Source organism: Trichosurus vulpecula, chromosome 3 (genome assembly GCF_011100635.1).
Source record: "Trichosurus vulpecula isolate mTriVul1 chromosome 3, mTriVul1.pri, whole genome shotgun sequence".
Taxonomy (NCBI): Eukaryota; Metazoa; Chordata; class Mammalia; order Diprotodontia; family Phalangeridae; genus Trichosurus; species Trichosurus vulpecula.
In genome coordinates, this window is record NC_050575.1 from 186,379,133 (window position 1) to 186,401,465 (window position 22,333).

The following is a 22,333-nucleotide window of genomic DNA, read 5'->3' on the forward strand; positions in this document are numbered from 1 at the left end:
TTACTACTGGTATTGCTGGGTCAAAGGGTATGTACAGTTTTATAACTCTCTGGGCAAAGTTCCAAATTGTTATCCAGAATGGTTGCATCAGTTTGCAATTCCACCAACAGTACATTAGGGTCCCAATTTTTTTACATGCCCTCTAATATTTGTCTTCTGCTTTTCTGTCATATAAGCCTGTCCGATAGGTGCAAGGTACCTTGGAATTGCTTTAGTTCGCATTTCTCTCATCAATAGTGGTTTAAAACATTTTTATATCACTATAAATAATTTTGATTTGTTTGTCTGAAAACTGCCTGTTCATATTCTTTGACCATTTATCAATTGCGAAAAGACTGATATTTTCATAAATTTGACTCAGTTCCCTATATATATTTCATAAATAACACCTTTATCAGGGAAAATAATTGTAAATGTTTCCCTAGTGTGTTGCTTTCCTTCTAATTATGGCTGCATTGGGATTATTTAATTTCATTTAATCAAAATTAATAATTTTACTTCCCATGATCCTCTCTATTTCTTGTCATGTCATAAATTCTTTCTTTATTCATAGATGTGACAGGTAAAATTTTCCATGTTTCCCTAATTTGCCAATGTTATAACCCTTTTTAGTCTTAATCATGTATCATTTTGATCTTTTCTTGGTATACACAGTGAGCTGCTGGTCTGCTCTAAACCAAGTTTTTGCCAAACTATTTTCTAGGTTTCCTAACTCATATTGTGAGTTCATGTCCCAAAAGCCTGGTCAATTACTACTGTGTATTGTATACCTAATAGTTTTGAAAGATATAAGAACACTGACCTACTTAATGATCATTTCTGATTCTAGAAGATAAAGAATGCTACTTGCTATTGCCCTCTTCAAAAAGAGGTGACTGAAATAATATTTTTGGACATGACCAATATGGGACTTTGTTTTTCTTCACTCTGCATATTTGCTACAAGTGTTGGCCTGTTTGTTTTTTTGTTTTGTTTTTACAGACAAATAGAAATTGGAAGGAGAAAAAAGCAAATGCTTGATAATTGAAAAGAATTATTTTTTTTTAAATCTCTAAAGCAGACCCATTCCCCAGATAACAGAACAGTTAAGGCAGACAACTCAGTGGCAGCTTTTCTCAGAAGCATTTATACCTCAGAGAAAGGCTTAATCCCTTAGACATATATCCATACATATATTACATATAACATACACATGCATGTATATAGATATACAATACATGCACATATAGATAACATATAGATATCAACATATGTGTATATGTGTGTGTATAGTGACAGTCTACTCAATCACTATCATTGTGTATGTTTTTGTAATATATATTTATGTATATCTTTATATATCTACTGATGGATCATTTTATAGAATGTTCACCTAACTATATATCATAATAGAAGCAACAGATACTTTTTATCCATTCAGTGATTTTCTGTGTGAATAATTAGTCCAAAGTTTTTAAAGTTATCATGGATTTCATTTAGGTGGTTTTGTGCTATTGTAGATAGCATTGGTGTAATTAGTCATCTGCAAATAAGGGCATCTAGAGGACTTTACCATTCAAAGGGACTTTCTCTTCCATCTGCATGCTACTGCTGGTCAAGATCTGCGCCAAGTGATATGGGAAAGAAATACAAAGAAGAATCATCTCCAACCTTTGAGGAGCTGAAATACCAATAGAATGCATAAGACATCCTCCATTACCTAGGAAAACAACTTTAGAAAGCATAGGTAGGTTTTTTTGTTCTTTTGGTTTTTTTTAATACGTTGCTTGATGTTAGTAATCTGAATGTTGTATTTTTTGCTAAACTTTTCAGGGAATTTTGGATGATTTTAAGATATGCATGGAATATGTCTTATTACAAGAGAGATTTAAAGGTGGCATTTTACTCTACTAAATCAGATGCTTTTTTATAAACAAGAAGTAAGCATAACAGGATCATATTTGTCACACCTTCTAGTCAATTGTGTGACTGTAACGGTGTGGTCTAAGTAATATGATCTAAATTCTAGCAGCCTAGTAATCTTATCAAATAAGAAAATGAGGTACTTTGAAATGGCCTATTATTAAATCATGCTGGGTCTTTGTGATTATGACTTCCCTTTCTAAATGCTCACAGAAGTTTCTTTTGATAATTCAATTTAGAATGTGCCTGGTAATTGAAATAAACCTCCTCAGACCAACAGTCTTCCAATTAACATTTTATTGGAGGGAAAAGGGATTTTTTTGTTTTCTTTTTTACATTTACATGACGATGTAGTATGCTTCTGTAGTTTCATGTTGTAGGAATCTTCTTTTGACCAATATAGATTGACAATTTATCTTTAAATTACCATCCTATACAAATGTTTGGGGCAGTAGGAAGTTAAATTGCTTGTCCAAGGTCACAGAACTAGTATATGCCAGATGCAGGGCACAAACTAGTTATTTCTCACTCCAGGACTGGTCCTCTACCTGCCTCTCTGCTTCCTTTCATGGATATACTTGAAAAAAATCATGTACACCTGATGCCTCTGTTTCTTTATTTCTTTCTTTCATTTTAGTTTTCAATATTCACTTCTATAAGATTTTGAGTTCTAAATTTTATCCCCCTCATTCTGCTCCCCCTTCCCCAAGATGGCATGTAATCTGATATAGGCTATACATATATATTCATATTAAACATATTTTCCACACCAGTTATGTTGTGAAAGACAAAGCAGAACAAAAGGGGAAAACCATGAGAAAGAAGAAGAAAGAGAGGGAGAGAGAGGGAGAGAGAGAGAGAGAGAGAGAGAGAGAGAGAGAGAGAGAGAGAGAGAGAGAGATTGAAAATACTATGCTTCAATCTTCATTCCTGTTCCATAGTTCTTGAGTCTTTTGAAATTGTCTTATTGCTGAGAAAAGTCTATTAAGGCTGGCCATTCCACAATGTTGCTGTTACTGTGTACAATGTTCTCCTGATTCTACTCACTTCATTCAGCATCAGTTCATATATGTCTTTCCAGGTTTTATTGAAGTCCCCCTGCTCATCATTTCTTATGGAAGAATAGTATTCCATTGCATTCATATAACAAAACTTGTTCAGTCATTCCCCAATTGATGGGTATCCCCTCGATTTCCAATATTTGGCCACCACAAAAAGAGTTGCTGTAAATGTTTTTTGTACGAGTGAGTCCTTTTCCCTTTTTATGATGGGATTATGGGATACAGACCTAGAAGTGGTATTGCTGGATCAAAGGGTATGCACAGTTTTATTGCCGTTTGGGCATAGTTCCAAATTGTTCTCCAGAATGGTTGGATCAGTTCATGACTCCACAATTAGTGTTCCAACTATCCTACATCTTCTCCAACATTTATCATTTTCCTATTTTGTCTTGTTAGCCAATATGATAGGTGTGATGTGGTAACTCACAGTTGTTTGAATTTGCACTTCTTTAATCAATAGTGATTTAGAGCATTTTTTCATATGACTATAGATAGGTTTAATTTCTTTATCTGAAAACTGCCTGTTCATATCCTTAGACCACTTATCAGTTGGGAAATGACTTGTATTCTTATAAACTTGACTAAGTTCTCTATATATTTTAGAAATGATATAGGTTCCTTCCTTATCTCTTTTAATTATCTATTTGTGCTTTTGCTTTGTCTGAGATCAGTATTGCTAACCCTGATTATTTTTTTACTTCAGCTGAAGTATAATATATTTTTCTCCAGCCTTTTACCTTTACTCTGTGTGTATCTGTGCTTCAGATGTGTTTCTTGTAAACAACATATTGTAGAATTATAGTTAAATCCATTCTGCTATCTGTTTCTGTTTTGTGCAAGAGATTACCTCATTCACATTCACAGTTATGATTACTGTGTTTTTCTCTCCATCCTACTCCCATCCCCCATTTGTGCTTTTCTCTCTCCTTTTTCCCTTCTTCTCCTCATAAGTGTTTTGCTTCTGACAATTGCCTCCCTCAATCTGCCCTCCCTTCTATCAGCCCCACTGACTTTTCTTTCCCCTTTCCCTTGCCACTTCTTCCCTCCTTTCTGCCCTCTTTTCTATCCACTCCCTCCCTTTTCTTTCCTCTTTGCCCTCCTACTTCCTATAGGGTAAGATAGATTTCTCTATCCAAGTGAATGTATATGTTATTCCTTCTTTGAACCAAATCTGATGAAGGTAAGGCTCAAACAATGCTCACCTTCCTCCCATCTTTCCCTCTACCATAATAGGTCTTTGTGACTCTTCATGTGATACAATTTACCCTTTTCTGTCTCCTCCTTTCCTCTTCTCCCAGTATAATCTTTTTTTTACCCCTTAAGTAATTTTTTATCATCACATCAAAGTCAACTTATATCCATGAACTCTATGTATAACCCTTTTAAATGCCATAATAAAATACAGTTCTCAAGAGTTGCAAGTATCATCTTCCCATATAACACTTTTTTTCCTCTCCTGTTTACATTTTTTATGCTTCTCCTAAGTATTGTATTTGAAGACCAAATTTTCTGTTGAGGCATGGTCTTTTCATCAGGAAAGTGTGGAAATCCCCTATTTCGTTGAATGTCAATCTACTCCCCAGAAAAAATATGCTCTGTTTTGTTGGGCAGTTGATTCTTGGTTATAATCCAAGCTCCTTTGCCTTGGGGAATATCATATTCCAAGCCTTCTGATCCTTTAACGTAGAGGACTGTAGGTCCTGCGTAATCCTGACTGTGGTTCCATGATATTTAAATTGGGTTGTTTGTGGCTACTTGCAGCATTTTCTTCTTGACCTGATCATTCCGGAATTTGGCTACAATATTCCTTGAAGTTTTCATTTTGGGATCTCTTTCAGGAAGTGGCTGGTGGATTGTTTCAGTGATTATTTTACCCTCTGGTTCTAGAACCACAAGGCAACTTTCCTTGATAATGTGTTGAAAGATGTTGTCCTTTGGCTTTCCAGTAAACTAATAATTCTTAAATTGACTCTCCTGGATCTATTTTCCAGGTCAGTTGCTTTCCCAATGAGGTATTTTACATTTTTTTTCCTTTTTTTTCATTCTTTTGATTTTCTTTTACTGATTCTTGATGTCTCATAGAGTCATTATCTTCCATTTACCAAATTCTAATTTTTAATTAATTATTTTTTTCAGTTAGCTTTTGTGTATCTTTTTCCATTTGGCCAATTCCACTTTTTAAGGAGTTCTTAGTGCTTTGTTGTACTTCCTTTTCCTTTGGACCAATTGTATTTTTTAAGGAATTGTTTTCTTCAGTCAATTTTTGTCTTTCCTTTTCTAAGCTGTTGACTCTCTCTTGCTTACCACTCATTTCTTTTCCAAATTTTTATTCTATTTCTCTTATTTGACTTTTAAAATCCCTCTTGAGCTCTTCCAAGAAGGCTTTTTTTGGCTTGGAACCAATTCATATTTCCCTTTGAGGTTTCAGATATAGGTATATTGACAAGGTTGTTCTCTTCTGAGTTTGTGTTTTGATCTTCCCTGTCACCATAACAATTCTCTGTAGTCTGTGTACTTTTCTGCTTCTTTCTCATTATGTTTACCCTATTTTCTGGCTATTAAAGTCAAGGTCTCCTGCTGGAGCATGGGGGCACTGTCCCAAGTGGCTGGGAGTCAGGGTCTTGGTCACTGGCTTTGTGTGCTGGGGCCTCAGGTGCTATCAGCTAGGGGCTTTAGGGGTCTGGCAGGTGGGGTCCTGGTGGTGGTGTCTGGTGTTTTCTGAGGCCCGGTGGGTTTTTTCTGCATTTCTCCAGGGCTGTGCTGAAGCACAGGGAGGTTCACAGCTGGAGGCTGCTTACCCACTTGGGGCTAAGCCAATTTGCATTGAGATCTGCTACTGGGGGACACTTACCTGCCTGGGGCAGTGCCAGCACATGTGTCAGTTCTCTGAGTTGGAGTCTGTCAGTTGTCCTTGCTATGCTGAGGCACATGGGGGTCCTGGTGTTGGCATTTGCCTGCTCTACCACCCTGGAGCTCAGGATCTCCTGCTGGCTTGCTGAGGCGGGGGGCTTGCCAGTAGCTTGCTGGTACACTTCCTGTCCTGGAATGCATTCCACTTTTACCTTAGTGAAATAGAAATTTCTTGCTGATCCTCCAAATTTCCAGGGGATAAGAGACTGGTCCACCTTGTCTTTCTGCTGGCTCTGCTTCTCCAGGATTTTTCCTGGAACAGTATTTTCTGGGTTTGAAAGAGGTCAAAAAAGAGAGTGATGAATATTTTTAATGGTAGATTTTTTACATATACTTAAAATATAATTTGACCCACAAAATTTTAGCTCTGTAGCACTGATTGAATATAAAACATTGGCCACATCATTCTACTAAAAGGGTAATCTCAAACCTGAAAATAGGCCTCCAAGAAAATATATCTAATGATCCTTTCTTTTTCTATTTCCATCTTCATTGAGTCTGGTGTCTATGTAAAGTGAATCATCCTTGAGTCATCTTCTATGTATATTCAAGTCAAATGAGCATGCATTTTAAAGTACCTACTATTTATCAGGCACTGCACTAAGGGCTATAGATACAAAGACAGTCTCTAGCTTTAAAGAGCTCACAATCTAATGGGGACAATAATAAGCAAACCATAATGTACAAACAAAATACGCAATATACGTTGGACAAAATCTGAGAGAGGAGGCATGGAAAGGAAGGAGTACAAGGAAAGTCTTCTTCTAGAGTATGATATTTTGTCTGAAACTTTAATGGAGTCAAGGAAACCAAGAGGTGAAGGTGAGGAGAAAGAACATTCCAAAAATGGCGAACAGCTAATGAAAATTCATAGAGTTTGGAGATGTCGCTTCTGTGAGAAACATCAAGGAAGCAGTTATCACTAAAGCATATACTATGTAAAGGAATAAGGTATAATAAGACTAGATAGTAGGAAGAGGGCAAGTTATGTAGGATCTTAAAAGCCAAACAAAGGACTTTATAGTTGATCCTGAAAGTAATAGGAAATAATCATTTTAGTTGATTGAATAAGAGTGATGTAGTCAGACCTTCACTTAAAGAAACTCACTGATGAGTCAAGTATGGACTGGAATGGGAAGAGACTTGAAGAAGGGAAACCAACCAGAAGGCTATTGAAATGATCCAGGCATGAAGTGATAAGGACCTATCTCATCCTCGTGGCAGTGTCAGAAAGGAGAAGGGATCTTACAAAGTTATAATTGACAGAACCAGGGAACAAATGGAATATAGATCAGAGAGCATAAAGGAGTCAAGATAATACTTAGGTTGTAAGCTTAGGTAACTAAGAGGATAGTGGTACCATCAATAGTAATAAAGAAGTTAGGAAGAAGGGAGAGTGCTAGCAGAAATTTAATTAGTTCAGTTTGGGATATGTTCAGTTTAAGATATCATACAAAACATCCAATTGCAGATATGCAAAAGGCATTTGGAGATGCAAGTATGGAGGTCTCAGAAGAGAGATTAGGGATGGATCAATAGATTTGAGAATCAACTGAACTGAAGATAGTTGAATTCATGGGAGATGATATTTCATAGAGAGAGAAGAGAAGGCCCAAAACTGAGCTTTTGGGGACACTCAATGTCAGTACCTATGATGTAGATTAACATCCAGCAAATGAGGCTACAATGGAGCAGTCAGACAGTTAAGAGGAGAAGCAGGAAAGTGTAACATCACAAAAAGGTAGAGAGAAAGGAGAAGGATAGAAACCCTTTCAAAAGCTGCAGTAAGGTAACGAAGGATGAGAATTGAGAAAAGGCCATTAGATTTGGAAATTAAGAGACTATTGGTTACCTTGGAGAGAGAAATTACAGTCAAATGATGAGGTCAAAAACCATGCTGACAAAAGTTAAAAACGGAATGAGAAAAAAAATAGAATGAGAAGATCAGTATTAATTATGGTAAGAATCTGATTAAAACACTTGTAGTTAATTACCATCAGCTAACTTCAGTAACTTAATTCTAACTCCACAACTACATCAAACTTTTGGTTCTAAACAAATCTCCTATGCAGGTCACCAATTTTATCTTCCCACCTATCTCCTCCTTCAATTTGCTTTACCCTCTAATTATTTCCTTTCTTTTACTCCCTTCCTTAATTTACCCTCACAACTATTTGGTTTTTTCTTATCTTTAGTGATTCTACCTTTTCATATTCTACTCTAAAATTCCTTCATCTTCCTTAATTATCTTTAATTCCTTTGCATCCCCATTTGATTGTTATCTACCTGTCATGCTAATCTTTGAACCTAGCGTAAGAATCTGAGCTAGTATCTGATTGTTTTCCTTCACATTTCCCTTAATTTCTCTCAAATTTCTCTTCTCCAAATTCCACTTCTGCCCTACATCACTTGCCTAACCATCCACAAATTATCTTTCCATTTTTCAGGCACTGCAGAGTCACCAAAGTCAGCTTTTTGGATTCACTAATGCAGTGGATGAATCAGTCCTACTGATATTTTCTCTTACCACTTACTTCTTTAGAGGATGTTGAAATGTGGCTGCAGGCCCCTAAGCTTTCCTGGGATGTATGCTCAAACAAGTTGAATCCACTTATCGTATTGCTTTTAAAGGGGCACTTTGGTCCCCTGGACCTGCTGTTCTTATGACTACTGCTGAGCATATAGTTTCTGCTTGATTTTTTTTCTAGTGGTTGCTAGTTACATCATCTCTTCTGTGCATTGCTCTTTGCTTCTGGTTTCTGGGCCCATCTCTTCAGGCCAATTAATTCATCTCGGCTTCAGCCTTCTAGGTTAATAGCTAGACACTTTCCCTGATGAGCTCAGGATGACATCTCTTTACCTATGGCTACCACATCTAGCTAACAAAAAGCAGACAGAATGTCCTCAAGCTAAGGTAAATTATTTTTCATATCTTTGTCTGGTCAAAGATCAAAGTTCTTTGTCATATAAAACTATATAATTTAAGTCTAGCTGTTTCCAAGATCATTTCTGGCTTAACATGAGAAGGGATTTGAACAAGATCAAAAGTTAATCTAAAGATGTAATGCATCATTCTCGACCTACCTATAACTCATTTCCACTTTTATTACACATAGACAGATAGATAGATGATAGAAAAAAAGATGAAGGCAGAGGTAGAGATGGAGAAAGATGGAAAAAGATAGATCTATAAACAGATCTATCTATGTCTAGATTGATAGATAAATCGATAGATGAGATAGATGGATAAAAGAAAGATAGCTAGGTAGATGATAGCAACAAAGCTGTATTATTTCAAACTTGAAAAACCTCATTTTAAATATAATATAAACATAAGTATACACATATATAAATATAATATGTATACTAAAATATGTTATATAAACATTCAATATGTATATTTGCATATACAACACATTGTATATGTATATGTTCATATACAGCATACCGTATATGTATATGTGCATATACAATACACATATTTACATTTATATGCATCTACATACATCATATATACACACAACACACATATATATGAATATGCATATATTTAATAGGTATATGTGTGTATACACTTACATGGGGGAAGCTAGGTGGTACAATGGATAAGAGCACTGGGCCTGAAGTCAGGAAGACTCTTCTTCCTGAGTTCAAATTTGACCTCAGACATTATTTGCTTCGTAACCCTGGTAAAGTCACTTAACCTTGTTTGACTCAGTTTCCTCATCTGTAAAAGGAGCTGGAGAATGGAATGTCAAACTTCTCCAATATCTCTGCCAAGAAGACCCCAAGTAGGATCACAAAGAGTTGGACATGACTAATAAACGACCCAATAACATACCTACATAGATGCGTATGTGAAACATTGTGCCAGGTGCTGTGGACAAAGACAAAAATGAAGCAGGTCCTGACCTAAAGGGCATCTTTTACTGGAGTGTTAGGGTTGTAACTTGCCAATATTAAACAAGTATGTTACAAGAAAAAGCTCTAACAATGTCAAGAAACAATCAAGACTTTGCAGAGAAGATGCAGTAAGTTGAGCTTTGCAGGAAGACAAGAAATCAGAAAGGTAGAGATGATACATGAGCCAGGCATTAAAAAATGACTTGTGCCAATGCACAGAGAAAAAAAAATTGAAAGTATCACATAGAAAATCACATAGAAAAGTGATTGCAAAGTAGAAATGGTCGGAATGGGCTTTTCTCAGATGTCTGTACTTAAAAGTGAAGGATTAAAGGCACATTTGAAGATGATCAGTAAAAGGGCTTATCCCAGGGGAAGGCTAGGCCAGGGCCATGCTATACAAATCGCATTTTTAGGACTTTGACATACAATTCTCAAAACTAGCATGTGGTGTCTTCAGGACATCCCCAGGCCCCAGTAGCCTTTGTGTTCTTGGACAGAATCACTCTGACATAGCTTGTCTTCTGTATTCATCAAAAAGAAAATTGGGGCTGTTTCAGGAAAGGTACTCAAAGTCATTTTCTTTCATGACAGACCCAGACAGGCTTTTAGGGGTCATCAGGCTGAAACTGATGACTCAATAAATGAGTAAGCAGAGAAAGTTGATAGAATGGATAGCTCAGCATGAGCCTGCTAATAAACATCTCAAAATGTACAAGGACGTATCTACTTCTGTCATCTACATGTCTCCTGGGGTACAAGATGAATTTATCTCATTAATCAGTCAGATTCCACACTGGTTTTTGTTTACTGAAACAAGTGAGGTTATAGTGAGCTGGCACATGTGTTCCACAAATTAATAGCTTTTCATCTTTTCTTTTCAACTAGTCTATAAGCTGCCTATATTAGCTTCCTTTTCCTACTTTTTTGCTTCCTTTTATATTCTCATACCAATAAATGTATTCAGAATGAAGTTATAGGAGTGGAAAAAAAGTAAATTCAAAATCCGAGTCTGGTCCTCTGACAAAGTGTGCCTGAGAATAAACTCAATTAGCCTCACCATGCCTGGTCACTACACCTAGTCATTATGCCTGGTCTCTATGCAAGAATTTGATGAGGTAGTAAAGAACATTGGACTTGGAATCAAAGGATGAGGGTCAGAATCCCAGCTCTGGCACTTACTAAATGTGTTTGGATGACCTTGGGAAGATCACGTAACCTTCCTGGGCTTCATTTCCATCATCTGTAAAATAAGAATGTTGTACCAGATGACCTCCATGAGGCCTTCCAGCTCTGAATTTATATTCCTATGAGCTTATGATTCCTTAAAAAAGTCTTCACTCTTCTCAGAGAAATATTATGGTAGTAAAATATTTAATAGCCATAATCAAGTGATTTATGATTAAAATAGATTTACCTTGATGAATGACTATTCACAAAGAACATAGAAAGTATTGATAGTAATTCAACAACAAAGGTAGCAACACAATAGAGTTAGAACAACACTCACCTAGGAGTCTCAAGATCATTGTTCTTGTTTTCTGTCTCCAACTTGATCACTGTGTGACATTTGGCAAGTGAATCAGTTTGGTATTTAAAATCCTTCACAGTTATGGGGGGCAGAGCCAAGATGGCGGCTGGTAAGCAGGGACTGGAGTGAGCTGCATACCAAGCCCCTCCAAAAACCTATAAAAAATGGCTCTGAACCAATTCTAGAACAGCACAACCCACAGAACAGCAGAGGGAAGCAGGGCTCCAGCCCAGGACAGCCTGGATGGTCTCTGGGTGAGGTCTATCCCACAAGGAGCTGGGAGCTGGGAGCTGGGAACGGAGTGGAGCAGAGCCCAGCCTGAGCGGCGTGGAACATCCAGACCAGAAGCCGGGCGGAGGGGGCCCTAGCACCCTGGATCAGTGAGCTGCAGCAGTTACCAGACCCCTCGACCCACAAACACCAAAGACTGCGGAGAAGGTTAGTGGGAAAAGCTGCGGGAGTGGAAGGAGTTCGCGGTTCGGCTTCCAGCCCCGGGGGCAGCGGAGGTGGGGCAGCTACAGCTGTTGTTACTTCCCGCTCCAGGCCCACCTGGTGGGAGGAATTAAGTGGCGGATCAGAGCAGGGGTGCACAGCCTGCTGAAGATCTAAGCCCAGTTCGTGTTGGGGGTTGGGGAAGGAGCAGTGCTGGTGTGGCAGAGCTGGCACCTCCCCCCCAAACGTGGAATATAGAACTCTGTAGTCTACAAGCAGTCATACCCCACTGAAAAACTCAAAGGTCAAGTTAGTTGGCTGGGAATATGGCCTGTCAGTGAAAACTCACCGAGATTCAGTCTCAGACTTTGCATTCTTTCTTTGCTGACAAAGAAGACCAAAACATACAGCCTAAAGAAGTCAATAAAGTGCAAGAGCCTACACCAAAAGCCTCCAAGAAAAACATGAACTGGTCCCAGGCCACGGAAGAGCTCAAAAAGGATTTGGAAAAGTAAGTTAGAGAAGTAGAGGAAAAATTGGGAAGAGAAATGAGAAGGATGCGAGAAAACCATGAAAAACAAGTCAATGACTTGCTAAAGGGGACCCAAAAAAACACTGAAAAATATACTGAAGAAAACAACACCTTAAAAAACAGACTAACTCAAATGGCAAAAGAGCTCCAAAAAGCCAATGAGGAGAAGAATGCTTTGAAAGGCAGAATTAGCCAAATGGAAAAGGAGGTCCAAAAGACCACTGAAGAAAATACTACTTTAAAAATTAGATTGGAGCAAGTGGAAGCTAGTGACTTGATGAGAAATCAGGATATTATAAAACAGAACCAAAGGAATGAAAAAATGGAAGACAATGTGAAATATCTCCTTGGAAAAACCACTGACCTGGAAAATAGATCCAGGAGAGATAATTTAAAAATTATTGGACTACCTGAAAGCCATGATCAAAAAAAGAGGCTAGATACCATCTTTCAAGAAATTATCAAGGAGAACTGCCCTGATATTCTAGAGCCACAGGGCAAAATAGAAATTGAAAGAATCCATCGATTGCCTCCTCAAATAGATCCCAAAAAGAAATCTCCTAGGAATATTGTCACCAAATTCCAGAGCTCCCAGATCAAGGAGAAAATACAGCAAGCAGCCAGAAAGAAACAATTTGAGTACTGTGGAAACCCAATCAGAATAACCCAAGATCTGGCAGCTTCTACATTAAGAGATCGAAGGGCTTGGAATGCGATATTCCAGAGGTCAATGGAGCTAGGATTAAAACCTAGAATCACCTACCCAGCAAAACTGAGTATCATGTTCCAAGGCAAAATATGGATTTTCAATAAAATAGAGGACTTTCAAGCTTTCTCCATGAAAAGACCAGAACTGAATAGAAAATTTGACTTTCAAACACAAGAATCAAGAGAAGCATGAAAAGGTAATCAAGAAACGGAAAATGCAAGGGACTTACTAAAGTTGAACTGTCTTGTTTACATTCCTACATGGAAAGATGATGTGTATGATTCATGAGACCTCAGTATTAGGGTACTTGAAGGGAATATGCATATATATGTATGTATATGTTTATGTATATATATATATAAGTGAATGTGTATGTATGTATATATCTATGTGTATATGTATGTATGTGTATGTATATATATGTGTGTATATATATATATATATATGTAAAAGAGAGAGAGTAGACACAGGGTGAGTTGAAGATGAAGGGAAGATATCTAAAAGAAATAAAATGAAATTAAGGGATGAGAGAGCAACATACTGAGAGAGGGAGATAGGAAAAGATAGAATGGGGTGGATTATCTCGCATAAAGGTGGCAAGAGGAAGCAGCTCTGTGGGAGGAGGGGAGAGGGCAGGTGAGGGGGGAATGAGTGAACCTTGCTCTCATCACATTTAGCCTGAAGAGGGAATACCATACATACTCAGTTGGGTATCTTACCCCACAGGAAAGAAGAGGGAGGAAGATAAAAAAAAATAAAAGGGGGGAGGATGATGGAGGGGAGGGCAGATGGGGGTGGAGGTAATCAAAACAAACACTTTGGAAAGGGGACAGGGTCCAGGGAGAAAATTCAATAAAGCGGGATTGGTTGGGAAGGAGCAAAATGTAGTTAGCCTTTCACAACATGAGTATTGTGGAAGGGTTATACATAATGACACACATGTGGCCTAGGTTGAATTGCTCGACTTCCTAAGGAGGGTAGGTGGGAAGGGAAGAGGGGAGAGAATTTGGAACTCAGAGTTTTAAAAACAGATGTTCAAAAAAAAAGTTTTTGCATGCAACTAAAAAATAAGATACACAGGCAATGGGGCGTAGAAATTTATCTTGCCCTACAAGAAAGGAAGGGAAAAGGGGATGAGAGGGGAGGGGGGTAATAGTGGGGAGGGCTGACTGGGGATCAGGGCAACCAGAATATATGCCATCTTGGTGTGGGGGGGAGGGTAGAAATGGGGAGAAAATTTGTAATTCAAACTGTAGTGAAAATCAATGTTGAAAACCAAATATGTTAAATAAATAAATTTAAATTAAATTTAAAAAATTTAAAAAAATTTCTGGTAAAAAAAATCCTTCACAATAAGCAAGTAAGAGAAGTAGAGGAAAAATTGGGATGAGAAATGAGAGTGATGCAAGAAAACCATGAAAAACAAGTCAATGACTTGCTAAAGGAGACCCCAAAAAATACTAAAGAAAATAACACCTTAAAAATAGACTAACTCAAGTGACAAAAGAGCTCCAAAAAGCCAATGAGGAGAAGAATACCATGAAAGGCAGAATTAGCCAAATGGAAAAGGAGGTCCAAGAGACCATTGAAGAAAATACTACCTTAAAAAATTAAATTGGAGCAAGTGGAACTTAATGACTTTATGGGAAATCAAGATATTATAAAACAGAACCAAAGGAATGAAAAAGTAGGAAGCAATGTGAAATATCTCACTGGAAAAACCACTGACCTGGAAAATAGATCCAGGAGAGATAATTTAAAAATTATTGGACTATCTGAAAGCCATGATCAAAAACAGAGCCTAGATATCATCTTTCAAGAAATTATCAAAGAAAACTGCCCTGACATTCTACAGCCAGAGGGTAAAATAGAAATTGAAAGAACAAACCAATCGCCTCTTGAAAAACATCCCCAAAAGAAAACTACTAGGAATATTGTCACCAAATTCCAGAGCCTCCAGGTCAAGGAGAAAATACTGCAAGCAGCCATAAAGAAACAATTTGAATATTGTGGAAACAAAATCAGGATAATACAAGATCTAGCAGCTTCTACATTAAGGGATCAAAGGAATTGGAATATGATATTCCAGAGGTCAAAGGAGCTAGGATTAAAACCAAGAATCACCTACCCAGCAAAACTGAGTATCATGCTTTAAGGCAAAGTATGGATTTTCAATAAAATAGAGGACCTTCAAGCTTTCTCAATGAAAAGACCAGAGCTGAATAGAAAATTTGACTTTTAAATACAAGAATCAAGAGAAGCATGAAAAGATCAGCAATAACTACTGGCAGGGTCTGCATCAAGAGCTGAGAACAACTAGACCTACTGAGGAAAGGCAGCTTCAAGACTCTACAAGGAACCCAGTGCAAAACCAAGATCATGCCTAAGAGGAACTTTATAAGTATCCTTACAATGGAGAGAAAAGGACTTCCAGAAACCAGGAGCTTTGTGCTCTCAAAGGTTAAAACTGGTTTCCTCTGGATAAACTGGTGGGAGAATGTATCACCTAACTGTTCCTTTTATATGATTTTAGTAAATACACCTTTGTAAAGCTAAAAAATAAATAAAGATTAAAATCCTTCACAATCTGACTCCAGCTTAACTTTCTACAAACTGTTTCCAACAAACTGACCTCTTTGCTATTCCAAAGACTCAACATCCTTCTCTTTCTCTCCTTCTTTGCATAGGCTGTCCCTTGTGCCCAAAATGCCCTACCCTGTGGATCTTCTCTTTCCTGTCTAACCATTCCTTTTCAATCTCCTTTCAAATTCATGTTCTTTAATTCATCTCCATCATACCTTCCTTCAAGGCTTACTGCAGGTACTGACTTTCCTACTTTCCCTTGGTAATAGGGCTCTCACTTTACTCAAATTATCTTCTACCTACTTATCTGTTTGCACATTGTAGCCCCTAAAAGAAGAGAAGCTCTTAAGAGAAAGAATCATTTTTTAATTTTTTTGTTTTTGTATCCTCTTGCACATAGTAGTTGTTTAATAAATATTTGTTGAATTGCAATGAATTGAATCAATAAAGAAGCCCTTATTGAGCACTTCTTATATGCTAAGCATTGTAGTAAAGGCTATATTGGAAATAATAAAAGAATCAGATGAATCCACTATCCCCTGCATCATTCCCTACCCACCTATTTCTCATTCCTGCTTTTATTACAGATAGATCAATAGAGAAAAAGATAGACAGATGATTGATAGATAGATAGACAGATAGTTTGTCCCTACTCCAATCTGTCCTCCACACTTTCCCAAATAGTTTCCCTAAAACATAGGTTTAGCCATGTAACTCTACTGCCCAATAAATTCTGGTGGCTCTCTACTATCTTTGGGATCCAATATAATCATTTCTATTTGAAATTCAAAGCTCTTCATAACCTGACTCCTTCTTATCTTCAGACTCAGAAGATGATGAGCATTACCAATTTTTCTCCATGCAACCTAGAATCAGCCAGTCTGCTTGCTGTGCCCACTCATTATGTTTCCTCTTCTGTTTCTCTACCTTTTTTTTCCTTGCTATCACCATGACTGGAACCCCCTCTTTGCTTACCTCTGCCTCTAGGAATCCCTTGTCTCCTTTGAGGCTCAACTCAAGCATCACCTTTTTCAGGAGGTCATCCCTAGGTACTGGTGCCTTCCTCTCTAAGGTTGCCTTCTATATATTTTACATGTATCTTGTACCTACATATATGTATATAAATTGTCTCCACCTTTAGAATGTGAGTTTCATGGAGTCAGGGATGAATGGGCTTTTGATTATGTATCCCCAACGCTTACTCACTATCCAACACATAGGAATTTGTTATAAATGCTTATTGATTGATTCGTTTATGAGTCGATTATAGGCATACCCTAACCCAGGAATTTAAGAAGCATACTTCAGATTCTTTTGCTCAAGCTTCTCCCTCCTCTGCTGAAAAGAACTGTTAGGCATTCATAGAGTCCTGACTGTGGAGAGTTCTATGCCTTCCCAGCACCCAACGCCATTGTTCCTTTGCTCACGGTTTTCTATAAAGACAGTAGACGTAACTTTCTGTAGGGTATGACAGAATCAGGTCTCCTAATCCTGTCTGTTAGCTGGGAGAAACTTACAGAAACACCCTGGTGTGTTTAACGATAGTTCACTGTTGTATTTGGAGTTAGAAAGGCTGAGTTCAAATTCCACCTCAGACTCTTACTAGCTGTGTGATCTTGAGTGAGTCACTTAACCTCTCTCAGATTCAGTTTCCTCATAGGGAAAATAGAGGTAATAATAGTACTTGCCTCCCAGGATTATTGTGGAGATCAAATTGGTTAACATATATTAAACACTTTCCAAACATTAAAGCCCTATGTAAATTCTAAGCCATTTACCCTGTCTTTCTTTCTTAACTTACAAAGTTTGTGATGGCCACATCCTTCTGTATGCCATCTCCAGGATGGCCCTTTGGCTACTTCCATATCCTCTCTCAGCAGCTGATTCTTGGTTGGGTACATCTGACCTGAGAAATCTTAAGGACAAGGATGGCCTTAAGACATATGCCTCTAGTTTGTTCCATCTTTCTCCACCGGCCCCAGAACAGAGGGAGGAGGGACATTCACTTTCTACTAATCTGTAAAGTAAAGATAATTAGCTAATAGGGCAGAATTTGAAAAAGTATAAAACTCGAGGTCCAATCAACAAGTGGAAGAACAGGAATGTGTTTCAAATCCCCCAATCGAATGATTCTTTCCCAAAATGTTCTCTTTACTAGTGGAAAGTAGATATGGAATGTGGGCATCATGGAATAGTGTACAGGGAAGGGAACGTCAATGTGTAAAGGACCTACAATATGCCAGGCATTGTGCTAACCATGTTACAAATATCACGTTTGATCCTCACAACAACCCTTGGAGGTAGATGCTATTATTATCCCCATTTTAACATTGTAGAAATTGAAGCAGAAAAAGGTTTAGTATTTCACTCAGGGTCCAATGGCTGTGAATGAGGCTGGATTTGAACTTAGGTCTTCCTGATCCCAAGCCCAGTGATCTAACCTCTGTACTTCTTAGCTGCCCAGATTTTGAGTATAGAGGGATCTTAGTTTAAATACTGCCTTGGATGCTTACTAGATATGTGACCCAAGGCAAATCATTTATCCTCTCTGACCATTGGTGTCCACATCTATAAAATAAAGGAGTTGGACTCCAATGCCCCTAATTTTTCCTCCAACTCTAAAACTATGTTCCTATTAACCCTTAGAGCTCTAAACTTGTGATGCTGTACAGGATAGTATAAGCTGGCAGAGTCAACAAAGAAACTATGCCTAGGAGATGGGACTCGCAGTACTCATAGGGACAGAGGAAAGAAAAGTAAATAAAGAGGAATGTGAAAAGAATCATGGTGGCAGGGGTAAACATGATGTATGAGGACAGACAGTAAAATCAATCTGACTAGTAGAGCATTCGAGATGAACCATAAAGGAAGTAAAGTTTTTAAAAGCCACATAATCACTCTGTTTCTGCTTTTTCATGTATAAATTGATACTTTCCTTCCCAGTGGATAGGATCACTTTAAGAAGCAAATGAGCAAACTTATATGAAAGAGGTTTGAAAAGTATCAAGAAAGCATCTTACAAATACAAGATCTTATTAGTAGCGGCCGTTAACTCAATTACACTGGCATCCTGATGTGAGTCACAGTTGGAGAGGAAAAAGAGAAAAGGGCAAAAACAAGTTCCAGCACACTTTACTATTCCTAAGTTTTGATATACTGTGAGTCCAACATGGCCCCTGGTTGCTTAGCAATCCACAGCATCTCTTTTTTCACTCTCACGTGGAAATCTGATACAGCATGTGCTTCCCTTGATACCTGTTAGAACAAGAGGATCTTAGAGTTGGTAGGGATCTTTGAGATCACATAGACTTACCCATGCAAAGCATGAATCCCATACAATCAAAATTATGTTAGCTATGGCATACCAACCTCCACATCTTTCTCCTTTTATCACAGAATTCAGTACTTGGCTAACCACCTTTTTCTCTTCCCCAACACCTGACTGCAGACCAGGAGGCTTTAATAACCATGAAGATGTTCTCTCAGACTCTTTAACCTCTCGTTTCTTCAATTCTTTAAGTTTCCCAACCTAATGCTTCATTTGACTTCAGCCACATATAGAGATGGTCACTCACTATCTCATACCATTATTCAAAAGTATTCCAGTTCCCTAATTAAAAAGACTGATATTCTCTTAAATGATCATAACCTATCTCACCTCCTATCCCTAAGTTCTATCCTTTCTACAAGTGCCTTCATTAAAACCTTCATTACCTCTACCCCTCAGTGCTTTCTTGGGCCATTATGACCCTGACTCTGACTTCATTTTCCTCCCTCTCTAAATGAATCCAATAATTAGCTGTTTCCACTTTATATTGTCTTCTGTTGTGGAATTCCTTGCCCCTTTTTTCCTATTTCTGTTCTTCTCTTTCCAAACCTCAACCTTAGATTACTTCAGCCGTCTGCCTTTTCGGCTCCTACTCACTAGTAGGTGAATAAAACTAGGCAAGTATCACAACTGTGCTGACCGCATACCTTTCTTTTTTTAAAAAAAAAATATTCTACTTTAAATTTATGGAATAAAACAAGGATTTCCATAACATAGTATAATAAAAAAATGAAGTTGCGAATCTATTATGTACAATTTGCTATTACTTTTAAATATAAAATAAAGTCATCATGTAAATTTCTCTTTTTCTCTTCTCTCCCTGGTCCCACCCTAAAATGGCTAGACACAAATAGGTAGATAGATGAATAGATATACACACATATGTATACATATATATATACATATGTGCACATATGTATGTATATGCAAAATTATTCTATACATATTTTTATCTATTAGTTCTTTTTCTGAATACAGATAGATTCTTTCTTCTTAATGATTAATTTGTGTATTTATAATGGTCAAAGTAACTGTATATCTTACAAATTTATGTTATTCAATTTCAACTGGACCCTTCCTTCAGCAAAACAGTAATTGTATTCCTCCTTAATTGACTTCTCATCTTCCTTCACGCAGATTCTATTCCAAATTTTCTCTTCCATTTTCATACTGCCCTCTCTCTGTTCTCAATTGAGGACCTTGAGCTTACTTTTTTAAGAAAACTGAGATCTTTGAAATGAGTTCCCTCTTCTCCTATTCTCTTCATCTCAAAAGCCCTTGGCATCATCTCCCATTCTATCCTCATTTCCTTCATCAGTTGACAAAAAAGGAGCCTTTCTCTTTGCTAAGGCCAACATCCTCAATATGTATCACTGATTCCATCTTTTTTTTTAATTCCATAATTTATTATTTAATATTTCTTAGTTTTCAGCATTGATTTCCACAAGATTTTGAGTTACAAATTTTCTCCCCATTTCTACCCTCCCCCACTCCAAGATGGCATATATTCTGATTGCTCCATTCCCCAGTCAGCCCTCCCTTCTGTCACCCCTCTTCAACTCCCCCTCTTTTTTCCTTACTTTTCTTTTCCCCTTACTTTCTTGTAGAGGAAGATAGATTTCTATGCCCCATTGCCTGTATATCTTATTCTTCATTCGTATGCAAAAACAACTTTTTTTTGAGCATCTGCTTTTAAAACTTTGAGTTCCAAATTCTTTCACCTCTTCCCTCCCCACCCACTCTCCCTAAGAAGGCAAGCAATTCAGCGTAGGCCACACATATATCATTATGCAAAACACTCCTATAAATACTCATGTTTTGAAAGACTAACTATATTTCCCTCCATCCTATCCTGTGCCCCTTTATTCAGTTTTCTCTCTTGATCCTGTCCCTTTTCAAAAATGTTTGCTTTTGATTACTTCTTCCCCCTATTTGTCCTCCCTTCTATCGTCCCCCCTTTTCATCTCCTTTCTGCTACTTTCATGTGGGCTAAGATACCTAATTGAGTGTGTATGTTATTCCCTCCTCAAGTCAAATCTGATGAGAGCAAGATTCACTCATTCCCCCTCACCTGCCCCCTCTTTGCTTCCAATGAACTACCTTTTCTTACTACTTTATGTGAGATAATTTACCACATTCTATCTCTCCTTTTCTCCCTCTCTCAATATATTCCTCTCTCATCCCTTAATTTGATGCCATCTGTCTATACGAATGTATATTCCCTTCAACTACACTAATACTTAGAAAGGTCTCATAAATTACACACATCTTTCCATGTAGGAATGTCAACAAAACAGTTCAACTTTAGTAAGGCCTGTATGATTTCTCTTTCTTGTTTAGCTTTTCATGCTTATCTTGATTCTTGTGTTTGAAAGTCAAATTTTCTATTCAAGTCCTCTATTTTATTGCAAATCCATATTTTGCATTGGAGCATGATACTCAGTTTTGCTGGGTAGGTGATTCTTGGTTTTAATCCTAACTCCTTTGGCCTATGTAATCTCATATTCCAATCCCTTCGATCCCTTAATGTAGAAGCTGCTAGATCTTGTGTTATCCTGATTGTGTTATTACAATACTCAAATTATTTCTTTCTAGATGTTTGTAGTATTTTCTCCTTGATCAGGGAGATCTGGAATTTGATGACAATATTCCTAAGAGTTTTATTTTTGGGATGTTTTTCAAGAGGTGATATGTGGATTCTTTTAATTTCTATTTTACCCTCTGGCTCTAGAATATCAGGGCAGTTTTCCTTGATAATTTCTTGAAAGATGATATCTAGGCTCTTTTTTTGATCATGGCTTTCAGGTAGTCCAATAATTTTTAAATTATCTCTCCTGGATCTATTTTCCAGGTCAGTGGTTTTTCCAATGAGATATTTCACATTGTCTTCCATTTTTTCATTCCTTTGGTTCTGTTTTATAATATCTTGATTTCTCATAAAGTCACTAGCTTCCACTTGCTCCAATCTAATTTTTAAGGTAGTATTTTCTTCAGTGGTCTTTTGGACCTCCTTTTCCATTTGGATAATTCTGCCTTTCAAGGCATTCTTCTATTCATTGGCTTTTTGGAGCTCTTTTGCCATTTGGGTTAGTCTATTTTTAAAGTCTTATTTTCTTCAGTATTTTTGGGTCTCCTTTAGCAAGTCATTGACTTGTTTTTCATGATTTTCTTTTTTTTACATTAAATTAAAAAGGTTTTTTTAATTTATTTTTATTTTTAGTCTACAACAGACAGTTCTACATAATTTTGAGTTCCAGATTTTCTCACTTCCCTCCCCGCTCCCTCCCCAAGATGGCATGGAATCTCATATAACTACCACGAATGACTTCGCATTTAATTAATTTATACACTAGTCAAGTTGCAGAGAAGAATTATGACGAATGCAATCAATAATGAGAAAGAAGAAAGAGAACCAAAAAAAAAAAAACAACCCAAAAACAAA